We start from the raw sequence: 23,284 nt of genomic DNA, 5'->3' as shown, positions 1-23,284 counted from the left end.
CACTGTCCAACAGACACAGCGTGTGCGAGTACCAGAAGAAGTGGGCGGTAGATGGAGGAGGACGATGGATTCACCAGGACCTGAGGAAGGGGGAGGTGGCTGCAGCTCATCAGTAACATTAGCGCCACCTACATCATCGAATGATGTAGGCGATGTGGTGGGCTTTTCTGTTGGAATTACTGTGCAGGACAATGGAGGACAATGGAGGAGGTGGAAGTAGTTCCCCATACCATTACAGGTGGTGGAACTCAGTTCCACCTCGTTCCCCCCCAAACACACACACACACACACACACACACACACACACACACACACTTTAACCCCTGACTTTACTCATTGTTATACTATTTTTTTCTCATGTGTTCCCCTTTTTTAGGTGTCAGACTTGAGAATTTGTTTATATGCGTTGTTGGCCACTCATATATTCTGGGCTGACCAGTTGGCTCTGATGCTCCCCTTTTCCCTATGTCTGATTCTGTGCGAATAGTTTTAGGGGCATGCATTGGCATTTCCTTATGAACCATTTGTTGGAATTTTCTGGAAAGTTTTGTCTACCAAAGGTCTAAATCAGTCATTTGGGTGGTAATGACCTAAGGAAGTGGTCGACTTTGGAATTGAGATGAGCTATTATTAAAGATCTAGCATGCATTTTGTTGGCCTGGTCTGGCTGCATGGTGATATGGTCTTATATAATTCCTAGGTGTTAAAGGTTTTGTAGCCACAGATGAAGCACATACAGTAAGAAGGTTAATGCTGCAGTTGCACAGAGTTTATTAGCTAATGGTGTCTTTGTGGTTCAGCATCCTTTAATTAATTTTAGGCATGATTATTTGTACAGGCCAGATGGGATCTTCCTGGCAGACATGGGTTTAGCTTTGTTTTTAGAGTATCTGTTTGGAGATGTTGTTTTTTTTTAGGTTAGGTTATGTATGTGGTGGTGCAGCGTTTTGTCTCCAGAACCCGTGCTATCCAGGAAAGAATGGCAGACCAACAGTCCAGGTGCAATATTATGAATCTCAGGTGCACTCATCTTTGTATTTGGCTGTACCACCCTAACAGGGGCAGTGTCCACACCCTAACGGGTGGGTAGACAAGATAGAGGGTTAAGTTGGATACCTTTGTTGTGCTGTTGTTAGCTGTAGGCACCCATAGGCGGTATCCGCCTGCTCTGCATATTGTGTTTGATGTTTGTGCATTGATGGATTGATCTAGTTTCTGACTGTCCGTTTGTTGTCACCAAACAGGTTCTCTTTTTTTAAATTGATTTAAATAGCTAACCTTTTCTGTCAAAATGTAAGTCTTCAAGTCTTTATTAGTTTACGTGGTATTTTTGTAACTTGACAATACACATATCATATTATTAGCTTCAGTGCTGGTAAGTGCAACGAACACCCGAGGTGAAATATTGTTGTATGAGGACGATGAAGCGTCTAGGAGTATATATCATCATCATTGTTTATTTGTATGGTTACCTCAAATCTTTGCAGAACCAGGTCAGTTTAACAAATCATACAAAATATACGTTATAGCAGTTGCTGCCCAACATGAAGAGTACATTGTGGTGGTCTATATGTAGCCGGATGGCTCATTTAAACTACTTCTATTATATAAATAAAGTAAACGACCACAGTCTCTGTTGTACCATGAGCTGTCTAAGGTACTATTGGTCGGATGTATTAAGCCTGGAGAAGGGATAAAGAAGTGATAAAGCAATGATAAGCGCAAGGTGATAATGCACCAGCCAATCAGCTCCTAACTGTCATTTTTCAGATACGTAATGATTGGCTGGTGCGTTATCACCTTGTCATTATCACTGGTTTATCACTTCTTTATCCCTTCTCCAGGTTAATACATCTGCCCCTATGGGTGGTATACCGAATGACAGTGATGGTATGCGCCTCCCAGGATGTTCTTTAAACACAGTCACAGAAAGCAATTGCTGCTGTATTTCAACTCTATTTAAAGTCAGTAAACTTGTATGTGGCATCCCACTGGTATTGTCTGCTCTTACCAGTAACATTATTATGCTGCTCCATTCTCTATGATGCTTTGGGATGTCCATCCCTATGTCTAGTCTTTGCCCTCTACCAGAATGATTTCCCAATGTCCAACACTGCCGCTCCAGATCTTTAGCGAGGATAATAGCTCCTTCCTGCTTTATTGTTATTAATTGTGCTGATGTATTTTTTACAGATATGTGTAACCCTTCCTTTATTGTATTGTTCTAACTTATTTCTGAGATTAAGTGTGCAACTTTTCAAAGATAATGAACCACCCAAAATGTTCCCTGAAGTATATCAGGTTTGCTAAAGTATCACTGAGCCAGCAGGGTAGTGGCACATTAAAATAGGATTTTAATTACCTATCGGTAAATCCTTTTGTCGTAGTCCGTAGAGGATGCTAGTACCATGGGGTATAGACGGGTCTCTTGGGAGCCATGGGCACTTTAAGAGTTTAATAGTGTGGGCTGGCTCCTCCCTCTATGCCCCTCCTACCTGACTCAGTCTAGAAACTGTGCCCGAGGAGATGGACATACTTCGAGAGTAGGAAATACACAGATAGTGGGGACATTCACACCAGCTCACACTTAACAAGGCAAACCAAGCTAACCAGCTTGAACAAGTCAGCAACAGCTGAACCACAGTACTTAACCAAGTAACAATGCAATACTTAACCAAGGAACAAGGTAGTACCGAACCAATTAACAACCGCAGGAGAACGAAGCACTGAGCGGGCGCCCAGCATCCTCTACGGACTACGAGAAAAGGATTTACCGGTAGGTAATTAAAATCCTATTTTCTCTTACGTCCTAGAGGATGCTGGTATCCACATTAGTACCATGGGGATGTACCAAAGCTCCCAGTACGGGAGGGAGAGCGCGGAGGCTCCTGCAGAACTGATTGACCAAACCATAGGTCCTCAGAGGCCAAAGTATCAAACTTGTAAAACAAATGTGTTCGACCCTGACCAAGTTGCTGCTCGGCAAAGCTGTAAAGCCGAGACACCCCGGGCAGCCGCCCAGGAAGAACCCACTTTACAAGTAGAGTGAGCCTTAACGGATTTAGGACACGGCAAGCCTGCCATAGAATAAGCATGCTGGATAGTAAACCTGATCCAGCGAGAAATCGTCTGCTTACAAGCAGGTCATCCAACCTTGTTGGGATCATAAAGGACAAACAGAGCGTCCGACTTTCTGGGAAGAGAAGTTCTCTTCGCATAAATCTTCAAAGCCCTCACAACATCCAAAGACTTTAAAGTGATTGAGGAGTCAGTAGCCACTGGCACCACAATAGGTTGGTTGATATGAAAAGCCGACACAACCGTCGGAAGAAATTGCTGACGCATCCTGAGCTCAGCTCTATCTTCATGAAAAATACAGTAGGGGCTCTTGTAGGACAATGAAACTTGACCTCAACCTCCTGCAAAGGCTCGAACCAATCCAATTGCAGGAACTGCAGTGCCACATTAAGGTTCCAAGGTGCCGTTGGAGGCACAAAGGGAGGTAGGATGTGCAGCACCCCTTTCACGAAAGTCTGAACCTTATGGAGGGCAGCCAATTGTTTCTGGAAGAAAATGGACAAGGCCGAAATCTGGACTTTTATGGAGCCCAAGCGGAAGCCCACATCCACCCCTGCTTGCAGGAAGAGGAGAAACCATCCAAGTTAAAACTCCACCGTAGGAAACTTCTTGGATTCGCACCAAGACACGTACTTTTTAAAAATCTGATGGTAATGTTTTGACGTTATTCCCTTTTTAGCCTATATCAGGGTAGGGATAACTTTGTTCAGAATGCACTTCCGAGCTAAGATCTGGCGTTCAACCTCCATGCCATCAAACGTAGCCGCGGTAAGTCTTGATAAGCAAATGGCCCCTGTTGCAGAAGGTCCTCTAGAAGGGGAAGAGGCCTCGGTTCTTCTAGCAGTAACTCTAGAAGATCCACGCACCAAGCTCTTCTTGGCCAGTCTGGAGCAAAGAGGATCACCTGAACTCTTGTTCTCTTTATTAGTTTGAGAATCCTTGGGATGAGTGAAAGTGGATGGAACACATACACTGAGTTGAACACCAAAGGAGTTACCAGGGCGTCCACCGCCACTGCCTGTGGATCCCTTGACCTGAAACAATACCTCTGAAGCTTCTTGTTGAAGTGTGAGGCCATCATGTCTATTTGAGGTACGCCCCAAAGACTTGTCACCTCTGCGAACACTTCTGGGTGGAGGCCCCACTCTCCCGGATGGAGATTGTGTCTGTTGAGGAAGTCCGCTTCCCAGTTGTCCACTCCCGTAATGAAGATTGCTGACAGTGCCTGTCGTTACATTGTCTGACTGAACTTGAATTGCCTGATCTTTTAGAAGATATGCCGCTTGTAGAAGACCATTGTACACGGCCCTTAGTTCCAGAATGTTCATCGGAAGGATGGATTTCAGACTTGACCACCTTCCTGGAAGTTATCCCCCTGGGTGACTGCTCCCCAACCTCTGAGACTTGTATCCGTGGTTAGGATCCAATTCTGAATCCCGAACCTGCGGCCCTCTAGTAGGTGAGAAGTTTGCAGCCACCAGAGTAGCGATATTCTGGCTTTCGGTAACAGACGTATCCTCTGGTGCATGTGAAGATGAGATCCCGACCATTTGTCCAGGTGATCCAGTTTGAAAGACTGTGCATGGAATCTTCCGTAATTTAGAGCCTCGTAGGAGGCAACCATCTTACCCAGAAGGTGAATGCACTGATGAACCGATACCCGGGCTGGCTTCAGGACATCCCGGACCATTGTTTGTATCACCAATGCTTTTTCCTCCGGCAGAAGCACCCACTGTACTTCCGTGTCGAGGATCATCCCCAGGAAAGACAGTCTCCTTGTCTGCTCTAAATGCGACTCTGGAAGGTTCAGGATCCATCCATGATCCCGGAGCAGTTGAGTCGTGAGAGCAATGCTCTGTAACAGCTTCTCCCTGGAAGATCCTTTTATCAGTAGGTCGCCCAGATAAGGAATTATGTTTACACCCTGCGTGCTGAGGAGTAGCATCATCTCTGCCATCACCTTGGTGAACACCCTTGGTGCCGTGGAGAAGCCAAACAGCAGCGCCTGGAATTGATAGTGACAGTCCAGTAGAGCAAATCTGAGATAAGCCTGGGGAGGCGGCCAAATCGGGATGTAAAGAAAGTGGGTGGGGATTTGGACTATTTGCTTTAGTGGTCCGAAAGGACTGCATCGTAGACATAGAATATGATTTCCTAGTCTGTGGTGCAGCAGAGGGAAAAAAGGTTGACTTACCAGCAGTTGCCATGGAGATCCATGCATCTAACGCTTCCCCAAATAGAGCCTGACCTGTGAAGGGTAGGTTCTCCACACTCTTCTCAGATTCCGCGTCCACAGACCATTGGCGCAGCCAGAGTCCCCTGCGTGCCGATACAGCCTGGCAAGACATCTGTGCATTCAGATGACCAATGTCCTTCATGGCCTCCACCATGAAACCTGCAGAATCCTGTATGTGACGTAAAAACATTTCAATGTCACTTCTATCCATAGTACCTAAATCCTCTAGTAATGTGCCTGACCACTTTATTATAGCTTTAGAAATCCATGCACAAGTGATAGTGGGCCTTAGCGCCCCGCCTGAAGCAGTGTATATGGATTTGAGTGTATTCTCAATCTTGTGGCCTGTCGGCTCTTTCAAAGCGGCAGACCCAGGGACAGGTAAAACCACCTTTTTAGACAATCTAGATACAGAAGCGTCTACTATCGGGGGGTTTTCCCACTTTTTCCTATACTCTTCAGGAAAAGGAAATGCGATGAGAACCTTTTTGGGATCTGGAAGTTTTTCTCCGGGTTTTCCCAAGATTTTGCAAACAGTGCATTTAATTCTTTAGATGCAAGGAAGGTAAGGGGGAGGCTTTCTTATTGTCTGTAAAGTAAGCCTCCTCGACCTGCTCAGGTACTTTGTCAGCAATGTGCAAAACATCCATAATGGCCTCACTCATGAGCTGCACCCCCTTAGCAAGGGATGCCTCACCCCCCCCCCCCCCCCTGTATATACCCATCAACGTCCCCCGTATCAGAGTCAGTATCAGTGTCGACTTGCATTTTCTGGGCAAGAGCACATTTTTGTGGGCATATCCCAGGGGATCTTAAGGAGACATTGGGAACAGAACACGACAAATCCTCAAAACCTGTGTTTCATTCTCATTCTGAGTTATCCTAGATGAAATCCCTCTGGAGAAGATACACACTCTGCAGCACAAGATACAGAGTCCCTGGACATGGCAATGTGAGCTATATGTACACACACACACACAGGAAAATGTCAGACACAGTTTCCCCAAGTACCTTCAGAGAGACGCAGAGTTCAGGAACCAGCACACACACAGCGCCCCAGTAGGCAGTTATATAATAAAAGCCTGGCATTGACTGAGTAACCTTAATAGACTACCCAGTTTATAATGTGATTAAAACACTCTCCCTCCCCCCCACTTCTAAAAACCCTGGTACCGCACAGGATAGCTGGAGGTCTGTGGAGGGTCAGCGCTCCCTGTCAGCGTCTCTGTGTGTGCAGGGAGAAAATGGTGCTGTGAGTGCTGGGTCTGCTCGGAGAAGCTCCGCCCCCTCTAATGGAATGTCTTCCTGCTCTGTTTAGATTATACTGGCCTGAGGTAAAATACTTGCTAGCAGTAGTACACAGTCCCTGATAGCTAAATTGGCCAGATTTGAGGGTATTGCGCTGGTCCAGGGCACCCCTCACAGTGCTGCCCATCTGTACCACTGAGCCCTCCGGAGCGCAGCTTCCGCTCTGTGCTCCCACCCTTATGCCTCCATTCTTGCTGGATTCCCGCTTACCGGGGTGCCGGCATCATACTCACCACAGCGATCTTATGGCTCTGTTATGGGGTGGCGGCAAGCTGCAGGAGTGAGCGATTGCCTTGGGGGCTTACGATCATCACCCTCAGGAGTCAGTGTCCTGTCAGTGGAGATAGTGGCCATTATCCTCAAGGGTTGGATACTACTCCCCCCCTAAGTCCCACGAAGCAGGGTGGCTGTTGCCAGCAGCCTCCCTGTGCCTAACATCTTAAATAAAATAATAAAACCAGAAAAGCTCTAGGAGCTCCCCTAGCTGTGACCGGCTCTACCGGGCACATTTTCTAAACTGAGTCTGGTAGGAGGGGCATAGAGGGAGGAGCAAGCCCACACTATTAAACTCTTAAAGTGCCTATGGCTCCCAAGGGACCCATCTATAACCCATGGTACTAATGTGGACCCCAGCATCCTCTAGGAAGAGAAATGGGATATAAACTAGATTATATTTGTGGTCCCTTATAAAGTAATGCAGCCTTAACTTGAATATACAGTTTAGTTTGAAAGCCAATTCACAAACAGGATATCCTGAGTGTTTGTAGAGAAGGCCAAATAAATGAATATGTGGGATTAGAATCTTATTTCTAAGAAATCTGTTTAAAATGGATGAAAATTGATCTATATTGATATTTTATTTCAGGGGCTAATAAACACATTTACTAATAATTTTTTATATTAATATTTAAATGAGAGTAAATGTGTGTTTTAGCCCCTGAAACCCAACATCGATTTAAATAAATTTTCATTTTAAATTGATACAAATGGATAGCGCAGTGTGTATATGAGGACAGAGCTATACATGAATTATTATTATTATATCTACAAACACATCTTCATCTTTTATATATGTGTTGACTATTATTATTGTTATGCGTTTGTAGATGTAATAATAATTCATGTATAACTCTGTCCCTATCCCCATTACTATAGTTTAATGTACATGTTTCTCAGTGGCTTTCACTCAAACTATATAATTATCCCAATCTACTCTAACTATTCAGTTTTTTCCCTCTTAGACTATAGTCTGACTGAATACATTTGCAAGTAAGAATTTGTTTTTCATTATTGACTGTTTATTGATATCTTGTTGATTCTATATAAAAGGCAAGAAATGGAAACCAAAGAGTTAATTTAAATGCCTGACAGATGCCTTCTATATTTGACTTAAAGCCCAATGCACATGACGGAGGCCACGTGGAGATAAATCCGTGAGTTGACAGTTGTTTCCAGCTGCCTCCTCTGGGTGTTGTGGATCATCATGTCAAAATGCTAACAAGAGTATTGGAGGAACTCCATGTGTGCCACTTAGACATAAAGAAAATGAAGGCACTGGCCAGGAGTTTTGTATGTTGACCAGGGTTGGATCAGCAGTTAGAGGATATAGATGGTGTTCCAGGTGCCAATCTGTTCAAAATATGCCCACACCAGCGCTGTTGCGCCCATGGAAGTGGCCATCCACCTCGCAGCAGCAGATTTGTGTAGACTGGTCTGGGGTCCATTTCTCTTGTGGTAGTGGATGCCTGTTCAAATGGCCTGAAGTTTTTACAGTGACTTCTACTACAGCTGCACATATGATGGAAGTGTTGAGGAGTTTTTCTGACAGAACAGGGGTACCAGAGCAGCTGGTCAGTGATAACAGGCCTTAGTTTACCAAGGAAGCATTTCAGACCTTCATGAAGAAAAATGTAATTTGTCATATTACCTCCACTCCATATCATCTAGCTACAAATGGGTTGGCTGAACGGTTCATGCAAACCTTAAAACAAGCTTGTTGCACCATGCACACAGACAAGGGTACTGCACTTTGCAGCACAAGCTTTCTAATTTCTTGTTTGCATACAGGAATTCGGTTCATGTCACAAGCAATCAAACCCCAGCTATGTTATTCCTGGGTAGGAGCCTCAGGTATGGGTAGGAACCTCAGGTCTTTGATCAAGCCAGATATTCACGAATTGATTCGTGATCGGAAACTGAAGCAGTTTAAAGTTATAGGTGACACCAAAAACACAATGTACAGGGCCATTGTCATACATAGTGGAAATTGAGCCTGGTGTACTGCAGCACCGACACCTGGATAAACTACAGGTGCATAAGATATGCATATACATATATATATATAGAGAGAGAGAGAGAGCGAGAGAGAGAGAGAGAGAGAGAGAGATAGAGATACATATTTTTATATATATATATATATATATATTATATTGCAACAAAGACACACCTCTGTAAATCAGCTGCTCCCGCTGCCCAAAACAGTGAGAGGATATATAATGCATAGGAGAGTGGTACTCACAGGAGATGCACATCAGTTTAAAGATTTAATCCAAGGGGTCAACGTTTCAGAGGACATAACATCCTCCTTCATCAGGACATAAAATATAAATGACAAAAACATACCTTAAATAGGTTCTGAACACCCAGTGTCCCATACGCTGTGCAATGCATCCACGGGGAGTCATGATGATGTCATAATGTGTGCAATGCACTGGCGCCTCAACTAATTCCCAATGTGGGCAGGTTGTGCCATCACCAAGGTTACTAGAATAAACAAAGAAAGAAAAATACAGCCACGGAGCATGCTAAACAATTAAACAATATGATAATCACAGCCACCAATTTACACAAATATTTCAACAAATAAACAAATGCATAGATAGATTGTTGGAATACATAGGCATAAAAGGAGAGCAGCTATGGGAGATATTAATCTGTAAAGCAACATTGTAATAGTCACAACAAACATTTTAAGATACTGTATCAAAAAAGGAGATACACTAATACGTTGCAAAGCATAATGTAACAAAGTATGCACTCTACAGCCCAAGCTCCCAAAGAAGCTAGAGATGTAGAAAATGAATGTACCACTGAAATTACTATGGATTTAGGTACTCAGAAAATGCAATCAAGACTCTGTAAATCATTCAATCCAAATGGGTGCATAGTTTGCAAAGTATCAATCCATCTTGCTTCCCTTTGTAAAAGGATTTTATCCCTATTCCCTCCTCTGGATGATGGAGGGATCCAATCCATGATCTTGTACCTGAGTGTTGCAAGATTGTGACTTTGATCGCAGAAGTGCCTGGCCACAGGCTGACCACAAAATTTTCCTTCCAGAGCCTGTTTGGTGTGTGACCTATGTAGAGTCATTAGTTCCTTAAAGGGACGTTTAGTCTTCCCTACATAAAATAGGCCACAGGGACATCTGATGTGGTAGATGACATGTGTGTAGTGGAACATGTGATGGGGTAATTGTTTTAAATTCCTCCCCATTCTGGAATATAAAAAGGAGTCACCTGGAGTCTCAAGTTAGCTGCAAATTGTGCAGCCCAAGCACTTGGAATTCCCAGCGTGCCTCGATAGAAAATGTTGAGGTTCCCTTGGTTTTAAGTTGTTGATATCATTATGTACAAACGTGTCATTAAGTTTTTCCCTCTTTTGAATGCTGGCATAATCCTTTTCTCCTTTATGGGTGAAAATTTAGGGTCAGCCTGTAAAAACGGACAGATTTTTCTGGCAGTGCATACCATTGCGTTAGATTGGGTAATGTATTTCATAGGCCAAATCACCCAATTGTTCACTTGTTCCTTTACTTCTTGTTGTAATAGTTGTGTCCTAGAAAGTAAAAGCATTTTGTTTTTGGTACTTATTAGAGATTTATACTTGTAATCAAGTGTCAATAATTTATCTATTAGATCATCGATTTCCTTAATTGTTACAGCTTTGTCACTGCAGATTCTCCAAATCCTCATAAATTGTGATCTGGCAACCCGATTGCATGCTGGGGGCCGTCCAACACAGGGCAAGGCTGCTCAGTATGCTAATCACCACCAGCGATGTGATCACCATTCAATTGCAATCACATGACAGAACGCAAAACTAAGTTTGACCCCCTGCATATATACAATGGCTGCATATGCAGGCAGACCTCCGCCATGTTTCACATCACAGCGGCTGTGTGTGACATCACGCTGCCACCCCCAAAATGTCATCCCACTGCGTAGTGCGTATACCAATTGTCTGAAAATCACTTATTCCGCAGTACATCCACCTCTAAAGGAGCTGCTGCCTCTGGATTCACAGACTGTTGGTTGTTCTCTGAGTTATTGCTCAGTGCTGCTGTTAATCTCCCAATTGACTGAAGGGTGTCCCCCGTGTCACACAGTACAGAAAGAATAAAGTAATAATAACTTGTGCTAAAATAACAACTTTGACTATCTGAATTAAAATAAATGTCAGCATTTATTTATTTTAATTTATTTTATATAAGGAGATAATATATTAGAAAAAATGTAAAGTGGTGAAGAAAGGATGGCTATAACACAGCAAGTATCTGGGCTTTCATCAATTCCAGGTCAGCACATCATGTCATCTCTGCAACTTCAGCTGCCTTTACTCCTAACCCTGAACCGTGTCTTATCCATAACCTAGACCTCACCTCTAATATTAAAACTATTATAACCTCTGACCTATATGTGAGACTTATATGGGGAGCAATTGCCTTGAGGATAAGCTTTGGAAAATATCAACCTGCTGAAGCCTGCTTTTAATTATAACTCGGGACATCACAACCACCTCTAAGAATTATTACCTGTAATTCTTATTTTATTAGTGTTTCCAGTGCTATTATGATTTGTACCTAATTTGATCGCCCGGCTTTGACCTATGGCTGTCATACTGAGTTCTGCTGTGTCCTTACGTGTGAGTCTTTTCATGATTCTATGTTATTTTCCTATAAGCAGTCAGTGCTACATTATATCCATCAGCAGATACAGGTTTTTTATTTTTTTTTATTTTTTACGGGTAACATTCCATCTTTACCGTACCTTATATTTATGTCTCCTATCATTATTCCCATGATACCTAGAACACTAATGCATTATTTGATTGAATTCTCTGACATGTATTTTATTGTAAATACTAGTTATATAAATGGCAAAAGTTAATTTTAAAAATATGTTCTTTTAAGGCAACCAGTGGCGAATGTTTCACAGCTGATAAGAGTGTGTGGTGGAAATGTTATCATCACAGTTGGATTTCATTACATACTTTTCACTGAGCAATAGCAATGGCACCTGACAGCACTTCACTAATTCCTATTCTGTGAATATAATTTTACCAGTAGTGTAGTATGCAAGTCTGAGGTGGTTACACAATACAGCTCTGTGTTTTTCATAACTAAATGGGTTATTTTATCTATGTGCGCATTGGGAAAAAATAGCTATGTTTTTCATTTAACTAGCACATGTGGAGGCCCTTTGTCAAGTGACATACACACTTAACATTCCAAATACTTTCCAAGTTACTTCACATCCTATTATTTGACTTCGGTTCTCTTATATTTGATTCTTTTGTTGTCAATTTCTTTTGTGTTCTTTCCCTTTTTTATGTTCCATTTGTCTCGCTGAACATTGGTATTTTAGATTTTCTTACTTGCTTTTTTATTATTGGATATGTAAATTAAATGATACTTCAATTTAGCTTTAGTTTGTACTTTTTGAAAAGCACATTCAATTCATCTCATGAATAAATCTGTTGGTGAAATGTTGGTGTCATCAATCATTTTACAAGTTGATCTCAGCAGTACACAGACTTTAGTTGAAAATACCTATAAAAAAAGCTAAAAAACAAAACACGCAATGTAGAAGCGTTTTACTGCTTTCCGCAGCAACTAGAAAAGCACTTTGGATGAGCTGTATCCAGGCTCCTTGATGCGTGTCAAACTTTATTGTTCTGTTCGCTTCAGTATGCCTCAAATTCAGAAGCAACTTATTTAATAAAGGTTTTGGTAATACCTTCAAAATACCTTAATACTATATATATAAGGGCCCACTACTGTTTTAAAAAAAAAATATATATATATTATTATTTTTTTACTGACTCAAGGAAAACTGAATTCATAATGTGCATACTGCACTTTCCATACTAATTTTTTTTTAAATAAACCAGCTAGAACAGTTAAGTACACAGCATTCATAGTAGATACTGGGGGAGATGTACTAAGCCTGAAAAGTGATAAATATCACTGTGATAAAGCACCAGCGAATCGGCTCCTAACTGCCATGTCACAGGCTGTGTTTGAAAAATGACAGTTAGGAGCCGATTGGCTGGTGCTTTATCACAGTGATATTTATCACTTTTCAAGCTTAGTACATCTGGCCCACTGTAACAACATCCCAGCATTTACACTGCTATGGGCATGGAGAATGTACAGATAAACACTGTGTTTGATACAGAGTGACTGCAGAAAGCAGTCTCGGATTATCCTTGGGATGTTATTCTAACACTACGCGGGGCAGAGCTATGAACTCAGGGAGAGGTGCTGTTCAGAATTGACGTTTTGGTGCCCTAGGCCAGAAAAAGCACCCCCACCATATTTTTCAAACAGGGACACAAGGCAAGCCCTGTTGCTCAGTGCAAGCACTTGCAATGATGCCCCTTCCCACATGATATGTATATATATATATATAAATAAATATAGAGAGAGAGAGAAAAAGAGAGTTAGAGAGTGAGATAGACATTTACAGACCACCTATACTTATAAAACACTCAAAGAAAATTAATTTGGACACCAATCCTCTTATACCAGAATTTATGCACTTAAGATGAGAGTCATTTAGTTACATTATCCTTTATTTTAAATCAAACATTTCTTAGTAATACACAGGACTTTCATTCACTTCTTCCTTTATTTAAAGCACACATTTCAAAATACTGTCATACCCAGTATTCAAACCCATGACACCTTACTCATGGAGCTGTTTGCTCCTGTATGGGAAGTATGACAGTAATTTGAAATGTGTGCCTTAAATAAAGGAGGGTGTGACTGAAGGTGCTTAGGGATGTGAGGGGAAAGTTATGAGTGAAATTAAGTAAAACAGAAAATTGACAGGTGCTGCAAAATAGCCCCCTGTCTTGTGGTGCTCTATGTGGTGGCACATGTCACAACACCCTAGTTATGGCCTTTGTGCTGTTAATGAGCTGCTGCACCAGAGGAATCAGCCAGACCTTTACCAAATATCCCACAGTTGACCACTAATTGTCCCTGCAAAATGTTGACACCATCTGGTGTCGACCTTTTCAATGTCAATCTTCCATTAGGAAACTGAAAAAAAGTAGCTCAAAAGTGGCATTCCCTCCTTGTTGTTTTGTTTCTCTCTCTCTCTCTCTCTCTCTCTCTCTTTCTCTCTCTCTCTCTCTCTCTCTTTCCTCTTCTGACCTTTCTTATTTTCTGCTTCTTCTCTAATAGAGATGTGCGTTGGATCATTTTTGCTGGATTTGGATTTGGCTCTGATTCATTGTCCAGTTCTGTATTTGGATTTGCCAAACCGCTATGACTGGTTTTGGATTAGGATTTTTTTTTGAAAAATTGACAAAAAAAGCTAAAATCACTTATTTTTAGCTTTTATTTTGTTCCTAAAGTATTACTAACCTCAATAGCATTCATTTTCAGTCATTTCCAGTAAATTTTGACCACCTTACAGCTTACAATATTGTTTTTACCATTATTGGGAAAAAGCTACAGTGACCTGTTTGGTTACTAAGCGACAGAGCAGCGGCACCAGCACATGGCAGCTTATAGCACATTCATGAAACATTGCCACACAGCAGTGACAGAAATGAAAGTTGGTGCAATATGGAATTGTCCTTGGGCCCACACCCTCCCTCCCACCCTTATGTTGGATTTTTAAAAGGACTTGCACTGTTTAAAAAACCAAGCACTTCAGCAACAGGGACTGACTCTTTTGTGGCTGAAGTGCTTGCTTTGTTTGGCCTTCCACAAGACAGTTTTTTGGAAGGACAACCTCTGATCACTAATGAGTAGGTTGATGATGAGGGTGTTAATTACATTATAATCTTATAAAACAAATTTCATGAACTTGCTGCAAATGACATAACATGGAGATAGTGCCTAGATGGCTTTCGACCCTACCTTTACTAAATTTGGCCTCATAAATGGAGGCGATATCTTCACAAACATTATAAGGATTTGGTTAAATATAATCCCACTCCCAAGGAGTGGCTTCTTTGGTCTCAATGGCGTTCTTTTTATCACAGGCAAGAACTGCAGCTGCTGGTGACTGACTTACACAAACAACATCATCAACATCCTCATTTTCAGTGTCAGATAGTAGTAGTACATTCATATCCCCCTCATCCTGTTCCAATTCCACACATGAATCCTCAGTTTCTATTATGCCCTCTTTACCATCTTTACTTCTACTGCTTCTTGCATGTGCAGATGATGCCGAGATGGTGGGAGGAGGTGAAAAAGGTTTCTCTATGAGGACAGTGTGAGAAATGTCAGACTCACACACAGCTAATGTGGACATCACTAAAGTTTCCTCAGGAATGTTTGATGGTTCTGAACACACAGTTTGTTCTACTGCCTTAGTAATATTAATTTTCTCTTCTAGACTCTGAATGAAAAGTTCTTGTATCGTCATGAGAGGCAGATGAGGCAGAAGAACCACCACTCAGAAGTAAAGGCCAAGGGCAAGGAAAGGCTCATTTCCTTGCCACTGCATGTGGTGAAGGGCATATTGGCAATTTTATGTTTCTCTGCGACAAACTTTCCCTTTGTAAGAGGTGTATTTTTTCTTTAACACTGTATATTGTTTTTTTTTTTTTTTCATTTTATGTGCCTGACATAGACCCACTATGCCCTTGAGCATTGGCTTTAGTAGATGAGGTTGCTGGACGTATCATTTTCATCATGACTGGTGGCAGAAGCTGCTGCACTAGTATTTGGTTGCTCTTCTCTAATCTTATCCATTTATCAAGTGGCAAATCACTACATGGATCACAGGGCTTATAGATGCACGTGGACAAAGTACATTTGAGTAAAGAACACCAACCAACCAGTACAAAAACAATAGATACACTAAATATATTGAATTTTTCAATTTTTAAACTAGCAGCTCAGTTTCAAATGTGTGGATCACAGGGCTTATAGGTGCACATGAACAAAGTGCACTTGAGTAAAGCACACCAACCAGTACAAGAACAATAGATTATATATATTTTTTTTTTCTGTTTTTGAACTTGCAGCTCAGATCCAACTGTGCAGATCACAGGGCTTATAGATGCACGTGAACAAAGTGCACTTGAGTAAAGCACAGCCAATACAGCAGAGTACAGCACAACACACAGGTGCATGCAGTATAGTGGCTGTGCAGTATAGTGACTGTGTATATAAGGGCACCTTATATACACAGTCACTATCATTATTATTATTTATTATTATTATCCTTTATTTATATGGCGCCACAAGGGTTCCGCAGCACCCAATTACAGAGTACATAAATAATCAAACAGGAAAACAGCAACTTACAGTTGATGACAGTATAGGACAAGTACAGGGTAAATAAATTTACATCAGCAGATGACACTGGAATAAGTATCAGGTGGCAGAAGACTGCTGGATGTGGTACAGTTGAAGTACTGCCCCGCCACAATTAGTCTGGAGTCTCTGTATGGACACAGCCAGCCAAAACAGCAGAGTATAGTGCAGCATGCCCCTAGTACAAATGGAGCCATGCTAGTCGTGCTAGGCACACCCCCTGGATGCTGAGAGCGTATCCGGCCGGCCAGGCCCGCGCGCCCGCGACGGAGATGCACATCATTCACTTGAATGGAGAACGTCTCCAGCGCTCAGAATGGGAACGTCCCTGTGCACTCCCGGCATGAATAGGCAGATGGATCACCTAGTCACAGCAATCCAGATTTGTCCCTGTGGACAGATGATATTCAGATCATATTGATCTGAATACCATCTGTCCACGGGGACAAATCTGGATTGCTGGGACATTGGAGCGCAAAGTGAGATTGTACCTTTTTTTCTTGTACAGTGTATATAGGTTGGTGACCTATTTAGTACTTTCCATTGCAGATCCTTATTGCAGCACCAAAAGGGAAAAAAAATGTTTTGCTGGATCACCTAGTCACGCCTGGAGTGCACATTTACGATGGAGCCGCCTCAGCTGAGCACTGCTCTATCTGTGTATATGCAGTGTCACTATACTGCACATTAAGGTAGAGAAGTCTGGAGTCTCTGGAGTTTGGACACAGCACAGCATAAACAGCACAGTAAAGTGCAGTGTGCCCCTATATGCACTGTCACTAAACTGCTCAACCATTTAGTGTAGTCTGAAGTCTCTGGAGTCTGGACACAGCAGAACCAAAGCAGCGAGTACAGCGCAGCATGCAGCGTGCCCCTATATTCACAGTCACTATATTTCACAGCCACTTAGTAAAGTCTTGAGTCTCTAGTTTCTGGACACAGCTCAACCTAAACAGTAGAGTATAGTGAAGCATTAAGCGTGCCCTATATACACTGTAACTACTGCAGCCACTTAGTGAAGTCTGGAGTCTCTGGAGCCTGGACACAGGACAGCCAAAACCGTAGAGTATAATGCAGCAAACAGCAGCGCGCATTGAGTGAAATGGCACAGAGTCCCGGCTGTGGTGCCTTATATGAAATCCAAGTCCCGCAAGTATCCAATGCTGGAAAGATGACGTTCAGATTCAACGTGGAATCCGGGTCTGGAAAGAACACCTGAGCAGACTTAGATATGCAATGTTAGCAATGGTTTGGATTCCAAACAATCTGAACAGCTGTTCTCTTTTCTCGAACCCTTTCATGTGTCGGAGATGAAAGTTGTCCCTGCAATGTTTTGTCCTAAATTATCTCTCATACTGTACTTCCACTGGCTGTGGCTATCCTGGAAGCCAATAGAGCAGCCGTGGCCAACCTGTGGCTCTTGAGCCACATGTGGCTCTTTCTTTACTCAAATGTGGCTCCCAACACTCAGTCACGTGACCACAACAGATACAGAAACCGCTGCACTCCAGCCAGACACGCAGCAACACTACAGGGACTGAAAACTGAGGGAGCCAAATACTATAGGTGAGACATCCACTGGCAAATTGGGGACACATAAGGGGCTGCTGCAATCACAGGCTTGGCAACCTTTAGCCTGGGGGTCAGACTCAAGCAAGCGGCCCCATTTTTTTATAGGGAATCTGCAGTCAAGTGGCCCTGGAACACTTATATCGCACTGGCCCAGGGGTCAGAGACACAATGGCAGAGCTGACTAGTGACATACTGTAGGAGGGTTCTGGCTGGAGTGACATATGTTGGAGTGGCACATGGGGGAGTTGAAGTGTATTATGTGAATCTGGCTTTTTCAATATGTTTTATATGGATTTGGCTTTTTCAATTTTATGTGAAAGTGACTATTTCAATGTATTTTATGTTGGATCTGGCTTTAAAATGTATCTTATGCTGGATCTGGCTTTTTCAATGTATTTTATACCAGGGGTGTGTCCTAGCTGGCATAAAGTCACACCCCATTTTTGCACACGTGCCTTCGGCTCGATATCGGCTCTTTGACGTACCTAACAAGATTTTTTGGCTCTTTGTCTCTGCCTGGTTGGCCACCCCTGCAATAGAGCATAGCTACAGGGGATGTTGCATGCAGCTTTCTGTGCCTGCAACCACACCGTGCTGTCACAATTCCAATTCCAGTGATTGTAGGTGCTAAGCTGCTGGCATTATCCAGGAACAGAAATAATTAGGAATATTTCACTAATAAGGCCAACTTTGTGAGTTGGTAGACAATACAGTAGAAGCTTGCATCATGAGGAATGTAGGCCTTATATTTATATTTTGTTCCATTACAAAATTACAGTCAGTCAGTCTACGTAGCATTAGCAGTGAGAAGTTGCAGCATCTCCACACCACCACTCAACATCTCCAGAGATCTACCACATTACCCCTTATTGGTTTATCCTATCAAGGTTTATTACTTGATGTTTGCCTATGTAATCCCCTTTTTCCTCTATACAGGGTATTACTAATATATGTAGTGCCTCCACCCAAACTATTTAAAAATATTAGAGCTTTAGATTAAGCTAATTTGGGACAGCCTATATTTTAGATTAATGATGTTGGGGTATGATATACAAATTCGGCATTAATATGCACATATATTCAAATACACTTTATTCCTTTTTTAACCTCTGTCTTCCTCTTCGGGTCCTCTGGCTCTTCTCAATAATGATAATATACCACCAGGTATTTTAGTATTGTATAAAGTAAACCTAAATAGGCATCAACGTAACTACTGTTCGCACTAAATAGACACTTTCCTGGTTGTCGATTATTGTCATTATCGAGAAAAGCCAATATACAATACTGAAATAAACAGTATTCATGTAAAGGCAAACAAAGTAAACCAGCCAGCCAAGCAGTTTGTATACACTTTCACATAAGCATTTAAGCTTATTTATTTAGCAAAATATTACAATGGAAGTGCAAGAAATACAAAAAAAAACCATTGTCAACAAATACACTCTTAAATTATAGACTGACCCGGATACTCTTAGTTTCATTGTGCACAGTTCAATGGGTACTTTCAGTCTTATTGGAGCCCTTAAATGTTGTATTCTGATAACAATTAAATAATGTTTGTGCAGATCTCACCCCTTTGAAGCAGAGTGATTGACTGCAATGGTTCCGCTCCTTCACTGGCTGAATTGCTTGTATTGCTGTTGCAGGAAGTCCTCCACTACTTCTCCCCCAGTGCATGCACCACAATAGGGGCTGAACACTCCAGCTCCTCTCTCTCTGAAGGTAAAATTCTTGTTCCACCTCCATCTTTCCCCCTCCAATGAGTCCTTATGTGAAGGGCTGGCTACTTTATCCTGGCCTCCTCCATCTCCTCCTCTTTGCCAGCCAACCAGCAGGCTTCAGCTCTGGCTGCAGGCACAGAGCAATGCCTCACCTTTCTCCAAGTGAGAGCACAGGTTTCTGTCTCTCACTTACAGGTACCTCACAACTCTCCCTCTGAGGCGCACGACAGTCTTTTTTTATAACGTCCTCAAAGGTACTTTACTCTCTCTCACTCACTCTGCCCCTCTTTCTCTGACTGGACAAATCGCACCGAGCTGTATCACCCTGCCCATCTCTTCAACTGTCACCAATGTCTGTAAAATGAACATGCGCAGCGTGCAGCACTAAAGTCCACTGCCACCAATGACATCTGACGTGCACAGTGTCGCCAACACACCAAAATGTATGATGTGCGGCGGGCACTTTTTGTGTTTTGTGTTTTGGTTTTGGATCTGGATCCCCGCTCATATTTTGGATCTGGATTGGTTTTGCCAAAACCATTCTTTCGGGTTTTGGATCTGGATGATTTTTGAAAAAAACATAAAAACAGCTAAAATCACAGAATGTGGGGGTAATTTTGATCCTACGGTATTATTTGCTAAAAACGGTTTGTTTCTTGCTAAAAGATATATTTGGTAACTACAGCAGAGAGCTGGCCACTGTTTGTTTCTTGCTTAAAGATATATTTGGTAACTACAGCAGAGAGCTGACCACTGTTTTTTTCTTGCTAAAAGATATATTTGGTAACTACAGCAGAGAGCTGACCACTGTTTGTTTCTTGCTAAAAGATATATTTGGTAACTACAGCAGAGAGCTGACCACTGTTTGTTTCTTGCTAAAAGATATATTTGGTAACTACAGCAGAGAGCTGACCACTGTTTGTTTCTTGCTAAAAGATATATTTGGTAACTACAGCAGAGACCACTGTTTGTTTCTTGCTAAAAGATATATTTGGTAAATTGTTTAAGTGGATTATTATCTGTAGTCAGCAAAAACTTTGACTAGGGTTTAGTGACCTCACATTTGGTAGTTGATTAACACCTTTTGGTGGAGGGTTGCTGTGTGGGGGAGGGGGTTGTAATCATAAAGAACATGTGTTTGTAGACTTACTTATTCAGTATAGTATAGGACGCCGGGCCTATTAGGACGCTGCAGTGGCTAGTGTATGAAGTGGCTAGTTATTAAGTGGCAGCTAATATCAATAGCAGTGTTATACCTGTGTTAAACCGAAGGAAAACAGAAGGCAAACAAACTTACAAATTAACAGAAGGACTGCATTACAACCTAAAAACTCTGGAACTTTATGTGGCCTCTCCTCGCCTCAAACATGAGAACACCAAGACCAGGCTTACCACCTCTCTGGCTGAGAACATCAAGTCTGCCCCTGGGCCTAACCATCAAGATGAACAGGGAACTGTGGGGGCAGAGCACCAGGATCAGGATCAGCAGGGACATCCCCATTGCTTCTGAGTATGCCCCCCACATTCTCCTACCCACCCATACTATGATCTAACCAAAATAATGTTATCCCAATTTTACTTCTGCCACTAGTTACCTGCTATTGTGTGGGGTTTTTTTTTCCTTCAATAGCTCGCTTCCACCCCACCATGTGTTTTTCCTGTAATGTTAACCTCCACTGATTGCACACCTTTCCATTGTGCCCTACATGCAGGGTACATACTACAACATAAGCATCAGTTTTCCCATATATGAACTTGGCCCTTGTATGGCTCACCTCCCACAGTGTAACCTTCAAAGTGCGGCCAACATGGCTGCCCCATATGGTACACTTGTGGATGGGATGAAAAATACATGGACCTTGTGGTTTTGTTGGAACCATACTCTAAACTGTAGGACTCTGAAATCACCCCCATTTTGTGTCATCTCTTCTAGGGGTAGACTATTCCACCCTGGGTAATCCTACACTGAGCGCCCAAGATGGCTGCCGCACTTGGTACCTGTGAGGGTGGTATACACAACCCTTGGAAGTTATTACCCAAAATGCCTACACCAATCCTGCATTATGCTTTCTGTGTGCTTAAGGTTTTCTTTTATGTCTGTGTGGCTTATCTATTGCTGTATTACTTAAATCCTCTGTATCATGTGTATTGTTTTTGATGTCTGTAAAGCGCCTTGAGTCCTGTTGGAGAAAGAGCGCTATATAAATAAAATTATTATTATTATTATTATTAACCTCAATAACATTAATTTCCACTCATTTCCAGTCTATTCTGAACACCTCACACCTCACAATATTGTTTTTAGGCCAAAAGGTTGCACCAAGTTCGCTGGATAACTAAGCTAAGCGACACAAGTAGGCGGCACAAACACCTGGCCCATCTAGGAGTGGCACTGCAGTGACAGACAGGATGGCAGTTTTAAAAACTAGGCCTGAAAGAGCACATAATGCAAAGAAAAAAAGAGGTACACCGAGGTCGCTGGATGACTAAGCTAAGAAACACAAGTGTACGGCACAAACACCTGGCCCATCTCGGAGTGGCACTGCGGTGGCAGACAGAATGCCAGTTTTAAAAACTAGGCCCCAAAGAGCACATAATGCAAAGAAAAAAAAAGAGGTGCAAGATGGAATTGTCCTTGGGCCAACCCATGCACCCTTATGTTGTATAAACAGGGCATGCACACTTTAACAAACCAATTATTTCAGCGACAGGGTTTGCCACACGACTGTGGCTAAAATGATTGGTTTGTTTGGGCCCCCACAAAAAATAGAAGCAATAAATCCCCCCACCAAAAAAGAAGCAATTAATCTCTCATTGCACAAACTAGCTCTACAGAGGCAACATGTCATCCTTATCCTCCAATTCCTCACCCCTTTCATCTTCTCCACATTTTGTGTAAGTAACCTCCTATGCCGATCACTGTCAAGGTTACTGGCTGTACTAAACACTATTTCGGAGTACACACTGGAGGGGTGGCAATTTAGGTAAAATAAAGTCAGTTTGTGCAGGTGCCTCCAAATTGCCTCTTTTTCCTGCCAGTATACATATGGACTGTCTAACATGCCTACTTGGATGCTGTCACCAATGTAATCCTCCACCATTCTTTCAATGGTGACAGCATCATATGCAGTGACAATAGACATGTCAGTAATCGTTGGCAGGTCTTCAGGCCGGACCAGATGTCAACACTTGCTCTTGACTGCCCTGCACCACCACGAGCGGGTGTGCTAGGAAATGTTATCATTTTCCTTGCAGCCCTAGTGGCGGGGAAAAATGAAGGAGGAGCTGTTGGCGGGTCACGTTCCACTTGAGTTGACAATTTTCTCACCAGCAGGTCTTTGCACCTCTGCAGACTTGTGACTGCTGGAAAGAGAGATACAACGTAGGCTTTAAACCTAGGATTGAGCACGGTGGTCAAAATGTAGTGCTCTGATTTCATCAGATTGACCACCCTTGAATCCTGGCAAAGCGAATGAAGGGCTCCATCCACAATTCCAACATACTTAGCGGAATCGCTCCATCTTAGCTCCTACTTCAATTTCTCCAACTGCTTCTGCAAAAGCCTGATGAGGGGAATGACCTGACTGGCAGTGTCTGAACTGACTTCACGTATGGCAAGTTTAAAGTGTTGGAGAACCTTGCACAACACGGAAATCATTCTCCACTGCGCTTAAGTCAGGTGCATTTCCCCTCCTTTGCCTATATTGTAGGTGGATGTATATGCTTGAATGGCCTTTTGCTGCTCCTCCATCATCTGAAGCATATAGAGTGTTGAATTCCACCTCATTACCACCTCTTGCTTCA

This window comes from Pseudophryne corroboree, chromosome 1 (genome assembly GCF_028390025.1).
Source record: "Pseudophryne corroboree isolate aPseCor3 chromosome 1, aPseCor3.hap2, whole genome shotgun sequence".
Taxonomy (NCBI): Eukaryota; Metazoa; Chordata; class Amphibia; order Anura; family Myobatrachidae; genus Pseudophryne; species Pseudophryne corroboree.
The sequence above is the reverse complement of the archived record's forward strand: the minus strand, read 5'-3'. Positions refer to the sequence as shown.